This window comes from Sphaerodactylus townsendi, linkage group LG09 (genome assembly GCF_021028975.2).
Source record: "Sphaerodactylus townsendi isolate TG3544 linkage group LG09, MPM_Stown_v2.3, whole genome shotgun sequence".
In the NCBI taxonomy this organism is placed as follows: domain Eukaryota; kingdom Metazoa; phylum Chordata; class Lepidosauria; order Squamata; family Sphaerodactylidae; genus Sphaerodactylus; species Sphaerodactylus townsendi.
Genome location: NC_059433.1, coordinates 56,254,215 through 56,268,223, shown reverse-complemented (window position 1 = coordinate 56,268,223; position 14,009 = coordinate 56,254,215). Strand labels below are relative to the sequence as shown.

At 39.8% G+C, this 14,009-nt stretch overlaps 1 protein-coding gene across 4 annotated transcripts in view; it reads right to left on the bottom strand.

Moving 5' to 3' along the window:
* Positions 1 to 14,009, bottom strand: part of FAM110B (family with sequence similarity 110 member B) — a 69,750-nt gene that overhangs the window by 15,400 nt on the left and 40,341 nt on the right. The gene's annotated exons all lie outside the window — the stretch shown is intronic.

Sequence of the window (14,009 nt, the reverse complement as noted above, 5' to 3'; positions counted from 1 at the left end):
GTTAATAGCTTTTTCAGAAGATGCATCTTGCCTTTGGAACACTCTCCCATTAGTGGCTTGCCTGGCACCTCCTTTACTGTCTTCTAGGTGGCCAGCAAAAACTTTTCTTTTCATTCAGGCTTGTAACCAAGGCATTTTATGGATTTTTAAAAGGCAGCTCAGTAGTTGTTTTATGCCTCTAGCTTGTTTCTAATGTCTTTCGTTTCATATCAACAATTTATACTGCTGTTTTTAATAATTTTATGGTACTGATTTTATTTGGGAGCAGCTTCAAGCAGCATCTCTGGAATATACATTCAATAAATAAGTAAAAGCCTGCTTGAAGCATAAGCAATGCACTGAAATAGACAATAATTTTCAGGTGACATCTTTGTTTTCAAATAGTAATGGAATCATGAGAATCGTAAGAAAAAGTGAAGTACAAGTCACTTAATCCTACTTAGGGTTAATACTTTGACTAGAATTCGTTTTTCAGCATCTCAGATATGGTTTTTCACCTCACTGAATCCTTTTAAGTGGAGGTGCCAAAGATTGAACCTGGAACCATCAACATGAAAAGCAGATGCTCTGCTACCAAGAATGAAGGAAAACATCTTCAACAATGAAGGAAACAGACAATAATTATGTACAGAAAGGACTGTGAGATTCAAGGGAATATTTCACTGTGAAAGCTTGGCTCGTATAAAGGTGCTGCCCTGCAAATAGGTATGATCAATAACTGTATGTAGCTGAGCATTCTTTGTTGTGGGTGCCACCTGGCATAACAGCCTGCCTCACAGTCAGGTAGCTCCCATACTTTTATCAGATTATGTTAGACATAAATTACAATTTATGAAAATCCTATACAGGGTTAGGAGGAAAACCAAGGACATTAATAATTACTGTTTACAATTCTTTAGCTGGGCAGCAAGTTCCCTGAAATGCACGATTACAACTAGGATAGTCCCTGGCAATTTTAAAGTGCACAATTTTAACAAGCAAAAATGCACATACAGTCACTTCAACTAGATGTGCACATAAGTTTCACAGACCGCTTCTTCTGAGAGGATACATAAATGTAGGCTTGGCTTACTTTCCAGGGAAAATTCTCCTGATAGCCAAGCCGATTTTGCTGAAATCAAACAACATAGCAATTAGCTGTTAAGCTTCAGTCATTCAATATGCCATTGGTATAAATATTTCTATCCCAGCTTACTTACCCTCAATGCTCATCATATAATATATTGTAATCTTGGTGTTGTGCTAGAATAATTGCACCTGTAAATATATTAACTGGAGTCTACACCTTTAAATAACCAAGTTGGTTGCCAGCATGGGGGCGGGGGGGTGGCATTTCCAGGCTGAAAGTCTGGCCCTAGAAGCACCCCTGGAATGCCAGCAACGGTGTAGAAGAGCACTTACTGGTTCCTACACTGCTCAGTAAATCTCTCTGCGCTGTTACCCATTCTGCTTGGCATTGTGTTCGTAGCATGGACACCAGCACAACCTTTCAGCTGCTTCCAATGTGGCTTCAGCCCCACCCACTTTGGACTCACTGAAAACAGATTACATTTTTTCTCTATTAAAACTTGTATTTATTCATTAAACATTTATATCTTGTCTTTTCTCTTGAATAAAGGTGGCTCACCTAAAAATTGCAAAAAATCTAAATATTCATTCTATATTCATTCTGTAATGTAATATATTCTACAACAAACTGCTATTTTATTTGGCATAGTAAAATTAAATTCTTATTTCTGAAGGGTTAGTTTTGGACAGCCAGTTGGATAAATAAGAAAAATGCAAACTTGTGTTGAAATGAAAATGATTTCTTCTTCCACTTTCTGTGTTAGAAAATTCTTGCTTCACTTGGCCTAGGATACATGCTAAAAGTTACTGATAGTTTAGAAACAAATGTCAAAAAATAAATAATTCTAAGCAGCGACAAACAGTTTTCCAGTAACAAAACTGCAAAAACATACAGTAGTTTTTCACTAGCCAAATCTGAAATCATCATTACAGGATGGTTGTTAACACTAGTAAGAATTTGCATAATTTTTAGGCTAACAAAGAAATTTAATAGAATCTTAGGCTTTTCCGCACACGCAAAATAATTTGTTTTCAAACCACTTTCACAACTGTCTGCAAGTGGATTTTGCTATTCCGCATAGCTTCAAAGAGCACTGCAAGCAGTTTGAAAGTGCATTATTCTGCATGTGCGGAATGAGCCATAGAGTTGGAAGAGACCACAAGGACCATCCAAACCCCTGTCATTCAGAAATACATAATCAAAGCACTTTTGACAGATAGCCATCCAGCCTCTGTTTAAAAACCTCCAAAGAAGGAGACTCCACCACCCTCTGGTGCAGCATATTCCACTGTCAAACAGCCCTTACTGTCAGAAAGTTCTTCCTAATGTTTCCTAACCTATTTAGCTAGGTTGGAACTTGAGATCATTCTGTGGTTCGGACATTTAAAAGATAGCACCAGTGCAAAGACAGCTGATTTTTGGCCTCATCATTCATACAGGATGATAATTCACGGGCATGAAGTCTGAGCAGAACAGAAACAAAATGTCTTTCCAAGGCAAACATATCTGATAAACCATTTTAGTTCGATAGCCATTCTTCCTTACAGAAATGCATAATGAAAAGGTTTTGTTTTCAAAAATTTGCCTCTGGGCAACAGAATACCATGTCTATGTTAAAAAAGGGAAGTATAATATTTAGATGGCTTTTTCTAGTTGGGTGTAATATTGTAGTCAACCTCTTTCCTTTTACTACGGTTGCCTCAGATGCTGAGACAATAAGAACCTCCTGAATTCAAGCAGTACAAAATCTGAATGTTTTTCATTTGTTTATGTTGATTTATACCATCAAGACATTATTTTCTTAAAAGTGAGAGCAGCCAGGTGCTTTCTTTTGAAGCTAAAATGTGGATGACATTTATCTCTTCATTTCTGTGTCACAGTCTTTGGCTTTGTTGATTTTGTTTTTATTTGTTAGAAAAAACATGAAGGGCCTGGGGAAAAAGCCTACATGCCTTTTCTTCTTTGTTTTTCATTCTTTGCCAGTTGATTTGGAAACTAAAGAAGTCTGTATTTAAGTAATATTTCTGTGCATACGTGGAGCAACTTTCTTAGCTTCCCCTATCTGAGGCAGCTCAAAGCAGGATTTTGATGACTATTTTAGGCTGTCACGAGGGACAGGAACCAAGACAATTGTGCTTCACGGGCCAAAGTACTTACTCTCATAGAAAAGCACCACTGGATCAAACCCATTGTCAGAAGGACTGTAGAAGATCTGCTTTGCATGGAGAAAGTCCACATTCAGTCCTTGATTTTTGCAGCTAAAGGACCTCAGGTGGCAGGTGATGGGAAAACTTTTTTTCTGTGGTAGACTCTGGACAGCTGCTGTCAGTTTTACAATACTGAGTTAGAAAGACCAATGGGTTGACTTGATATAACAAATCTTCATAGGGCCACAGGGTTTATGATGGGACAATCTACTAAGATACACAGATGAGGCAAATATGTTCCTTGCACCATTTCAGTCAACAGTGTTATCAGACTGAACCATGGTGAGTGGGGGTGTCCTGTTTTTAAGACAACAGTGTCTCTACCTATCCATTAACCCTGGGGTGGCCTAGAAATGCAGAGCAAAGATGGGGTGCCATTCTCTGCATTGGCTCAGTGTCACCTATAAGGAAAATAAAACCTGTCTGGACTACCCCTTGCCAACATCAGCCTTGCAAACTAACATGCCTCACCCTCTTCCTAAAGAGATAAAATAAGAGACAATACTTTGGCTTTGAAAAGCCAGTTCCCATCTCCAACATGCTTCCATGAAACAAAGAGTATGCTAATATGACTTCATCAAGGAGTTCCTGCCAATCATTCTTCTATACTCTGTCCCACCAAAAGATAAAACTGCCATTCTGTGTTGTTTGAAGGAAGTGAAAGAAAGTAGTGTGCTTCTGCTGTAGAAAAAAAATCCCAATGCTAAAATGGTCTCCATGGATAAAACCATCTGTATCTCTGGAATCCCTTGGACTACCACAGTGGTTGTAACTGCATCCTGCTTGGGTCACCTAGGAATTCTTCTCCACCCATCAGTTTTTCAAAACTCAAACCTTCCTATTTTGTCATTTTTTTCCTGGTCCCCTAAGACAACTATCACCTCCTTTCAATACAAATAAGGTCCAGGAAGTGGCTGCAGATCAATTCAACACTGAGGTTCTATCTTTCTGTGACACAAGTTATAGAAATACTAATCTTTTTCCCATTTCTGACTAACCTCTTCCAAGACCACCTTCATTTATAGTCAGCATTGTTTAGAAACTGTGATTGAGTCAGCTTCCTCCTACTCTGGACACTCCCTGGCTTAGCAAATTAAGTCAAGTGTCCAGTAAAACATCTACCACTTACATCCAAACACTTAAGTTTCTGTCTATTGTTTTCCCTCCAAACGGTGAAAGCCTCTTTGCCTTGGAGGATCAGGATCACTCAGCATAACCCAAGGGTTTATTCCTCCCTAAAATTAGCCCTTTCACCCAGAACTCAGTGTTCAGTATTCTCCTGGACATCTCTTTGTCAGGTTAATACTGTTCTCAACACATTGCCTTTCTTGTCCTACTGGAGCTCAAGACGGGTCACAGGACTCTGCTTAAATGGACCATTTCACCACTAGATCAGGTAATTATTACCTTTATTCCCAAATCCCTCACTGTTCCAAACCTATCCACTCAACTCTATATACATCCTAGGACTATGTGAATTCTCTGTGTGCTGTGATTACTGTGTGCTTGTATTTTATTATTTTACTTTTTCTGAATAAATTTGTTAAACTTTTACTGTGTTCTAATGCAGATTTTTTGCAGATACTCATCTTTGTAAATGTTGGCAACAAAGATCTCGAGCTTACCCAGTGGTGGGATCCAAAAATTTTAATAACAGGTTCCGATGGTGGTGGGATTAAAACAGTGGCGGCACCACACACCGCGCCTCCAGTCCCTATTGGGCAGGGAGGTTGCTTTAGTAAGCCCTTCTCAGCACTCAGAAAAATTAGTAACCACTTCTAGAGAAGTGGTGAGAACTGGTTGGATCCTACCTCTGAGCTTACCTGGTGTTGCTGATTTACATAATTTTTAGAATTGATTTTACAAAATTTACATTCCATATTTCTGTCTTCACAAGTAACACCATAACATAACACCACACCAAGGTGGCTCATAAATTAAAATGTATGCAATAAATTCAGATTTTAAAATTATTAAAACCACCCCACAAAACTCTGTCATTAAAACAATGAGAATGACATCTTCAGGAATATTTCTGAGTAAGAAGCTTAAGACTCCAGACATACATTCCCAAAATATTTCAAAGAGGAAATAAATTCATTCATGGATTTCCTGCATCTGTATGACCATACACAATTTGATGTGGGATAACAATGAACTCTGACTATAGTAACTTTATTTCCAATAGATCTTTATCGTACATACTCTGAGATTCTGGGAAGAATATGGGGAAGCAGGAATGAGTCTACTGATAGAAATCTGGTCTACATTTTACCTGAGCCACCACTGAAAATTACACATCATCACATAAACTGCATCCTAGATTGTCTGTGTTTTGCTTTTCTGAACATCATGGTATATGTGTGGGCTGGTGCTCCCAAACAATCCTGGATCTAGTACTTTCAAGCCTAAAATAAAAGTAGGAAGCAAAAAGTGGCAGAAAAAACACATAAACATTTATACCTTGACTCGCAGACAGATAGAACCACTATGTTGAATTAATCCACTGCTACTTCCTGGACTTTCTTTGTATTGAAAAGAGATGGCAGTCATCATAGGGGACCAGGAAAACATGATGAAATAGGAAGGTTTGAGTTCCAAAAAACTGATGGGTGAAGAAGAATCCCTTGGTGACCCCCAGCAGAATGCAGTTAAACAACTGTCACAGCCCACAGAATTCTAGAGATACAGCCCTTTTTACTCACAGAAGCCATTTTGGAAAAATTAAGGGTATGAATTAAAAATAAATAGTGGGGGATAATCCACAGAGTTCAGTTAAAATTGCTGTGATAGCCTAGGGGATTCCAAAGATACAGGTGGTTTTATCCGTGGCAACCATTTTAATATTAGGACATGTTGTCTATAGCAGGGGCACGCAGCTTTCATTTCCTCTGAACCATGCAGAACTACATTTTATCTTTTGGTGGGACAGAGTATAGAAATAATTCAGACTTAAAGCCAAACTAAATGTGATGGTGTCCTTATGACTGCTATGAAGCCACCACCTCCATTTTGAAATGCTACAAGAGTCCACAGCACAGTGCTCTTGTTCCCCTCTCCATAACTTTAAAAATGTTGAAAAAGTGGTGGTGATTGAAGGGGTGGGAGTAGGGATTTGGGGAAGAATGGAGGGGACTGCAGGTCCGATCAAGATCAGGCCTTGGTGTTTTTAAAATTGCACTGGTGTCCTCATGATGCCGATGAGGAAGCCAAGTTTATATGGTAGCATATAAAGCCCTAAATGGCTTTGGCCCTGTCTACCTAAAGGAATGCCTATGCCTGCATGTACTTGCCCAGGCACTGAGGTCACAGGGGGAAGCTCTCCTTCTCGTATCCCCTGCTGAGATACAGGGATTGGGGCATGTGAGAGGGCTTTCTCTATGATTGCCCTCAGGCTTTGGAACAATCTCCCCTCAAAGGTTCGTCGGGCACCTATCCTTTAGAGATTTGGGCGCCTGGTGAGGACTTTCCTCTTTACCCAGCATATGGGTTAGTCTCCCTGGATGTCCACTCTGTGTTGCTGCTGGTTGGGAGGCTACGGGTGGGGTTGGGATTTTAACCTTTGTATGATGTAGTGTTTTACTGGGGATGTTTTAATATTGTAACCGCCTGGAGTTCTTGCATGTAGGCAGGGTATAAATAAATAATGTTTACTTCAGACCCCACGGAACAGGATTGATTGAGAATAATGTATTATCATGCCTAACCAAAGATATGACCAATCGGCAGCAGAATAATAGCTCTTAAGCAACTACCTAAAAGATTTTGTTTATTTTGATCCGGATGTGCCAACTGATTTTCCCACCACTTGGTAACTTTTGTGATTGGGATACTGCTCCAATTTAGATTTTCATTTGGGGCTGGATTTTAAATCAAAGCAAAGCTGGCCTTCCACAGCAGATTTTGTGTCAGGGTGTGTGTATTTTTTTTAAATATGAGAATGATGTAGTTCCTCAGTTACTAAAGCTTGATTGGCTCTAAAGCAGGACATTTTACTTCTAAGGCATCGTCAGAGATTTGAAAAAATCCAAGGAAGGAGAGATTCTACACATCCTCTTAATACTTTTTCACTCTGATTGTAAGCATTTAACAGTTACTTAAGACACAGGATTTTTAATATCTTCTTTGAATACAGACATAGGAATAATAGCCTGAAGGGTTTTTTAAACTGGTAAGAGTGTTTCTATAGTAACATGTTAACAAACTGAAATCATCTTTCACATTTACAAAGGAGGCAGCCAGGCAGTGTATTAGTTAGAGAATTCATTTTTGACAATAGTACTACATAGGCTTCTTACTCCCAACAATTTATACATAAATACATCATAATGGTCACAATTATGCAAAGGACCTGCCATAGGGACCAGAACTTCCATCTGAAATATTCTCTTGGTCTAAAATTGCTGCTTGTTGCTAATAAGAATAAAATTCTAGATCCATAGCTTGGGTCGGGGCTTGCTGTTAGACCCAGGTCACCAGTTTGATAACAAAAACAATGCTGGCCAGGGGGCACCCTTAATCAACTTTGGTTGGTGATCCAGCTGAAGTCCTTTCTGAGCAAGAAAGATCTTGCCACTGTGATACATGATGTAGTAAAATCTTAACTTAACAGACAGAACAAGTAGATCAAACTGGCCTGTATCCAGATTCCAAGCATCTAAGCACACCTATTTTCTTAAGAAAGAATGGCAATTTCTGCTGATCGCTCCTTTCTATTGCAGATACCTATACTGCTCACTGTGTTGTTCCTGAGAATCCACTGGCCTTCAAGGCTATAGTGAGAGTGGGGAATCCGTGGAAAGTGATGTTGTTGTATAGTTCAATAAAGCATTTAAATGGTCAGCCTCGGAGAGGTCATACTGCCTGCTTTTTTTCTTTTTTGCTTTCACAGGTTTGTGGCCAGATACCAAAAGCAAACAGAAACACTATATGGGAAGTCTCAACTCAAAATCTCAAGATCTCCCTCCCACATTTTACAGGAGGAGGGGAAAAGGAATGGTGAGCAATTCAGTGATTTTCAGAAGTATGGCCATGACTTAAGGGAATATTGCCTCTACACTGGCAAACGAGCTGAATTTCTTAGACAGGGCAAAAAGATCCATAAGCTGCAGTGAGCAAGCAGCAGTCATACAGAACTGCTTGGTAAGATGCTGAGCTTGAGATGAACTTCACCAGAGAACATTGAGATGTGGTCAGGGGCTCACCTTGCATATAAATTGAGGGGGCCTGAAAAAGAAAGTTTTCCAACAATCATATTAGTATTTACATTTGCTGCATGCCCAGCCATATGTGAAGGGTTTTTTTGTCAGGAGTGGATGGGACACACACTAGTCTCATTACCATTTAAGGCAGAGAAAGGGGGCAAAGTTTTAAATCACATTTTCACTGCTTGTTACAGAGATGTTCCCTTGTAAAAAAAAAAAGCTGAAAACACCAGTGGCTCCTTCTAAAAAGTAACAAGAAGGTGTTACAAAGAAGTTGAACCATATTTAAAATCGGATAGCAAAAGTGACCCAATAAAGCAAAAATGTTCTGCTTTTGGCCCAAATATCATTTCTCCTTATTGAAACACTCACACTTCTTTGCTCATCATTTAGATCCAGGAAAAGTAACCAACAAGAGTTAAAATACTATCATGTGCATTCTACTTCTCTAAGTAGTTAAGAAGTTCCAGGAATAGTGGTTTTCTGGAATTGCTTTCTCTAGAAGACAAAAGCACTGGATACTTTTTGAAGTATTAGCCTTATTTACAGTTATCTAGGTAGCTGTCAACTTTAGATTCTGGCAGACACCTATCAGGCACTTCCTTCAGCTGGAGGGGGTGGGGAGAATCCTTCTCTGCATGGCCTGATGAACACTTGGTTAGAGCCACTTCCTGCCACTTTTGGACCCACTGGGTTGATATCTGCTACCCTTAAAACACATTACCATGCCTCTTGGAATGCAGGATAGAGTTATCCACAGTAATCAGGAACCATCACACTTCTATTTTAGATTCAGATATGATTTCTTATAATCCTTCCAATCAAAGAGATCACCCAAGATCCACACAGCCTTGTGACCTGACTATAAGCTCTTTGTATCCCCAAAACTATTTTCTGTATCACTAGCTGCACTCTAAATTATGAACCAGGAAGACAGGGGGCTTGTTGTACAAAGCAGTCTCTGAAAAATGACTATAGCTCAGCAACACATTTTTAAAACAGGAACTGTATTTTAAAATGACCCATTGGCCCATGACCTGGCTCACATCCATCCATCCAGATCAGCATAAAACACTGGTAGATCATCTGCTCCTATCCTACTAGGATGGAGATGTAGTGTGGTGACAGGCAACCCCCACAATTAAAGGTGTAATTTAATTGTGAATTGCAAGCCTCTCTATTTTCCAACATAATTCAAAATTAGCTCATAAGTTCCTTCGCATGTTCAGGACAAAGTGCTACCTGAGGTCTACTTTTAGCCCTAATCAGACAATGATTGCTCAGCATTTTTGGAAGTACAAACACCCCCAAACATCATGGGCATGCTCTGGAAAGCCACAGAGTCTCTGGGAAAAGAAAAGCACACTTGTCAAAGTTGGCCTCAAATGCAAAAGGTAACAATGGTCTGTTCACACTGTCTCACTCTAAAACAAAAGTAACTGTCAAAAGCCATTGTATCAAATCTATTTGCATTATGCAAATATATTTTAAACCAAACTTCCTGCAAAATGGTGCTCCCCAAAGCCTATGCTTGAAATACATTTATGTTATGCATGTCATCATTCAGGCTCTTGAAAATACCCCCCCCCCCCCAATATCTTCAAAAATATAACACTATAGAAAAATAGCTAAAATGGAATCAATTCAAGACAAACCATTGGATGGAGAAGTTTCCCAGAGTTTGCTCAGATAGGCTCAGGCATTGCAAAACATATTACTGTAAGCTTTGCAAAGCCTGAACTTACCTGAGTGTGATACTCAAAACTCCTACCACCAGCTGTCACTCTTTGGGGCTTTCCTACTTAGTTCTGTTAAAGCTGAAACTTAGGGCCATAATAGTTTTAAACATTTGTAGTGCAGATGTGAAAGCTCTTATTATATGGTGTTAACTAATTTAGAATTTTTCAGGAAACTAATTTCAGCTAAGTAGTATTGAGCATTTGACTGGAGATTTGGTCAACTGACTGATTACATTCAGATAATAGACAAATGTTTTATTTGTGTTGGTTGCTAAAAGTGTCATTTGATTGTTTTATTTATTTATGTTGATGGCTTCCTTGAGCAGTATTTGGAGAAGCAGCATATATACATTGTAAACAGCTAACAAATCACTGACTTCAGAGCAACAGAAAAGTTACTTTAACTGCTGACTGATCTGATATCATAATGAATCTAATTGTTATTTAATTATAACTTAACAATATTAGATAACGTTGCTATAAATGTACCCAATAGGCACATCCTGGAACACCAGGGTCTGACTACAGTTAAAAGTTAAATAATTAGAACAAAATCAGACCCAATATACAAAAAAAGCACCCACTAAAAATACTAAAATCCGTTCTTAAAAGGCAGATTTGCCAGTGCTTTCAGATCCTTCCACTATTACAAACCAGTTTTCTACAGTTGGTTTGTGACATTCACAGGAATGTCACAAAGCATACAGTCAAACCACATGGAAAGGACAGTCCCTGGTTCGTACAGTTAAGGGTTGTGGATAGCCTTTTGCCTCTGAAGACAGCTTACGTTCCTGGCTTATTCTGTGCACAGAAGATGCCTACCAATACATCAGGAAGCTAATAGGAAAAGCTTTACTATAACATAACAATTTCCTTGACTGTTGCAGGAAAAGGGGTAAGCATATCCAATCTTTCCTCTGCCAATGAGCTACACCATGATGAAATTACAAGGGTAAATTTCCAGATACACAATGGCATTTCTTGATACGATGGAATACTGGAATGCAATAAAATAATGGGCTTAAAGGACTTTTGGAGGCTTGTCCACAAGTTGAGTTAGATGGACTTAGGTCAGGAAAGCATGGCTCAATGAACTTTCTGGCAGGAGTCATTCCTATGGTCATGGATCAATTCAAAACCAGTGCAGGTCTGACTATATATTCCTATGAGACAAACTGTCTCTACTACCAATGGCTTTTTGGTGAAAAAGGAAAAGTTCTTCCATGTATTCAAGATTTCAAAGTATTTTTGAGGATATTTTCTCATGCCATTATAAAACTATGTGAGAGAGAGAGAGAGAGAGAGAGAGAGAGAGACAGACAGACAGACAGACAGACAGACAGACAGACATATATGCCATTATAGAACTGGGAACACAGAACTGGGAACACATCCAGCCTGTGCTGCATCAGCTGCACTGGCTCCCAGTAGAGTTCCGGATCATCTTCAAGGTGTTGGTGTTGACCTTTAAGGCCTTACGCGGCCTGGGACCATCGTATCTTCGGGACCGCATCACCCCATATGTCCCTGTACGGCCTCTTCGATCAGTTGAGGCCAACCTACTGGTGGTCCCTGGCCCCTCGATGATGCGGCTGGCCTCCACGCAGGCCAGGGCACTTCTGACTCTGGCCCAAGCCTGAGGTGGAAGCATCTCCCTCCAGCTGTCCTGGGCCCTCTCACTTGGCGAGTCTTGAGTGAAGTTCCACAGGGCCTGTAAAGGTGGAGGACTGTTCCGCCCGGGCCTTTGGAGGAACCCGGCAGCTGATGGTGCCCCCCCCTTTTATGGCCTGACCCATCTGGGCCGATTTGTTCACCCTAATGGGACTCGCCATCCCTCCCTCTTGGGGAGAGGACTTTGAAAATGGAGCTGCTGGACGCCACTTATATTTATACTTGTATTTATTATATCTATTATACTCAGCTCTTATTGCTTTTATCGCTGCTTTTAAAGGTTTTTAGCCATTTTATGATTGTACTATGTTTACATGTTGTACACCGCCCGGAGCCCCTCGGGGATAGGGCGGTATAAAAGTCTAAAGAATAAATAAATAAAATAAGTAAACTATTATATATATATACATACACACACAAAGAGGTTTTTGGGAACTTCATCTGCAAGCGATACTGATTAGTATTTTACATGTTCCTCCTTACAGTAGTGTAAAAATTGTGAGAGAAACAGGATAAAAGATTCTGACCTATGCTCATAGACATAAAAAGCGATATTCCATTTAAGTTAACTGGGAAATAGATTAAATAGAACCAGGAAACTTGACCTAAATAAGCATGCATAAATAAACAACTTAATCTATATTACTATATTTCATGATTTGTTTTACCCTAATAGTCATGAAAATCACTGCTATTAGCTATTACCTTCTTTACAGGACATCAATGGATAGAACAGCAAAAATTACAGACTAACATTTTTCAAACCAATAATCTTCACCTTGTCCATAGAAGCCGATGTGTTCTCCTTACCATCATAAACTAAATAATTCATCTACTCAGAAACATCCTGAGGGAACTCTGTTTTCTGCTTTAAAACCACAGTTCCTTAATGGCAAGAACAGTGTATTTTTGAAGAACTCTGTGTATCTTTAATACATTTTGTTTTTAGTTCTAGGACGCTAGCAAATATAAGGATGTGGAATCCCTGAGAATTTAAAAATAATTAATAACTATTTTACTTGTAAAAACACACTAGTAAAACAGATGATACAAGTATAAGACATAACTATTCATAGCTAACATATTACTATATTCTTTTAATATGTCACTATATCCTTTTCTCTCACAGCCACTGTTGAACCTTCCTTCTCTGCTTTCTTGCTCTCTCCTTACCATGAGGCACAGTAGGTAGGCTGAGGTAGTAAGATTGTCAGTGTGTCCAGAGGTGTGCCAGCTATCACTCTACTGTGCTCAGATTGCTGTTTTTTTCTGGGTGGCTGTTGTGGTAGTAGTTTTATTCTGTCTTCTCTGCAGCCAGCTCACTCTCTTTCTGGCAGCCAGCTAGGAGCTGGAATGAATGCGCAGAGACTACAGAGAAGAGAGGTAAATTGCTGGAGATGGCAGGCCCTTTACTTCCATCCATGGCCCAAGGCCCACAACCCAGAGAGGGCTCACAGCCTACCCATCCTGCAGTCCCTCTGGTAGTGTCTGCTTCAAGGTAGGCACCACATGACAACCGCAGCCTCACCAGCCAAAAACAATGGCTTTCTCACTTTCCTGAACCATGGGGTAGGTGGCCCATTGGGGAAGCAGTACACAGAAGAGCCATGGACACATGTGAAAGACCATACCACATGTGACTTCTGGGCAACTGAGTATCCTGAGCAACCACACAGTGTCACTGAAGATATGCACTACTTGGAAGTGGGGCATTTGTAAGTGCCATGTTTGTAAAACAAAGTTCAATGTTCCACTGTTGGATGATACTAAACAGTGAAAAAAACAGACTAAGCTTATTTTTCATTTGAGGTGATTTTTTTTTCCTTAGAAAAAGGAAACACACACACTCGAAGTCAAGGTATATATGATACTTCAACTAGCAGGGGGGGGGACACCAATTATGTGCTTCACTATGCATACTTCATCACTGGCTCTCTGAATTTCGGGGTGACATTCAGCATACTTTTTTACAGCCTTTTTGTGAACTTTGGGCTAACATGCAGCATATTTCCTCACAGCCTGTCTGTGGACTGATGGGTTTGTTTTCAAATAGGTTTACGTGCGTTGTGGAGGGTGGTGGTAGAGTGCAGTTGGTGAAGGACATGAAGCTGGTGGTGTT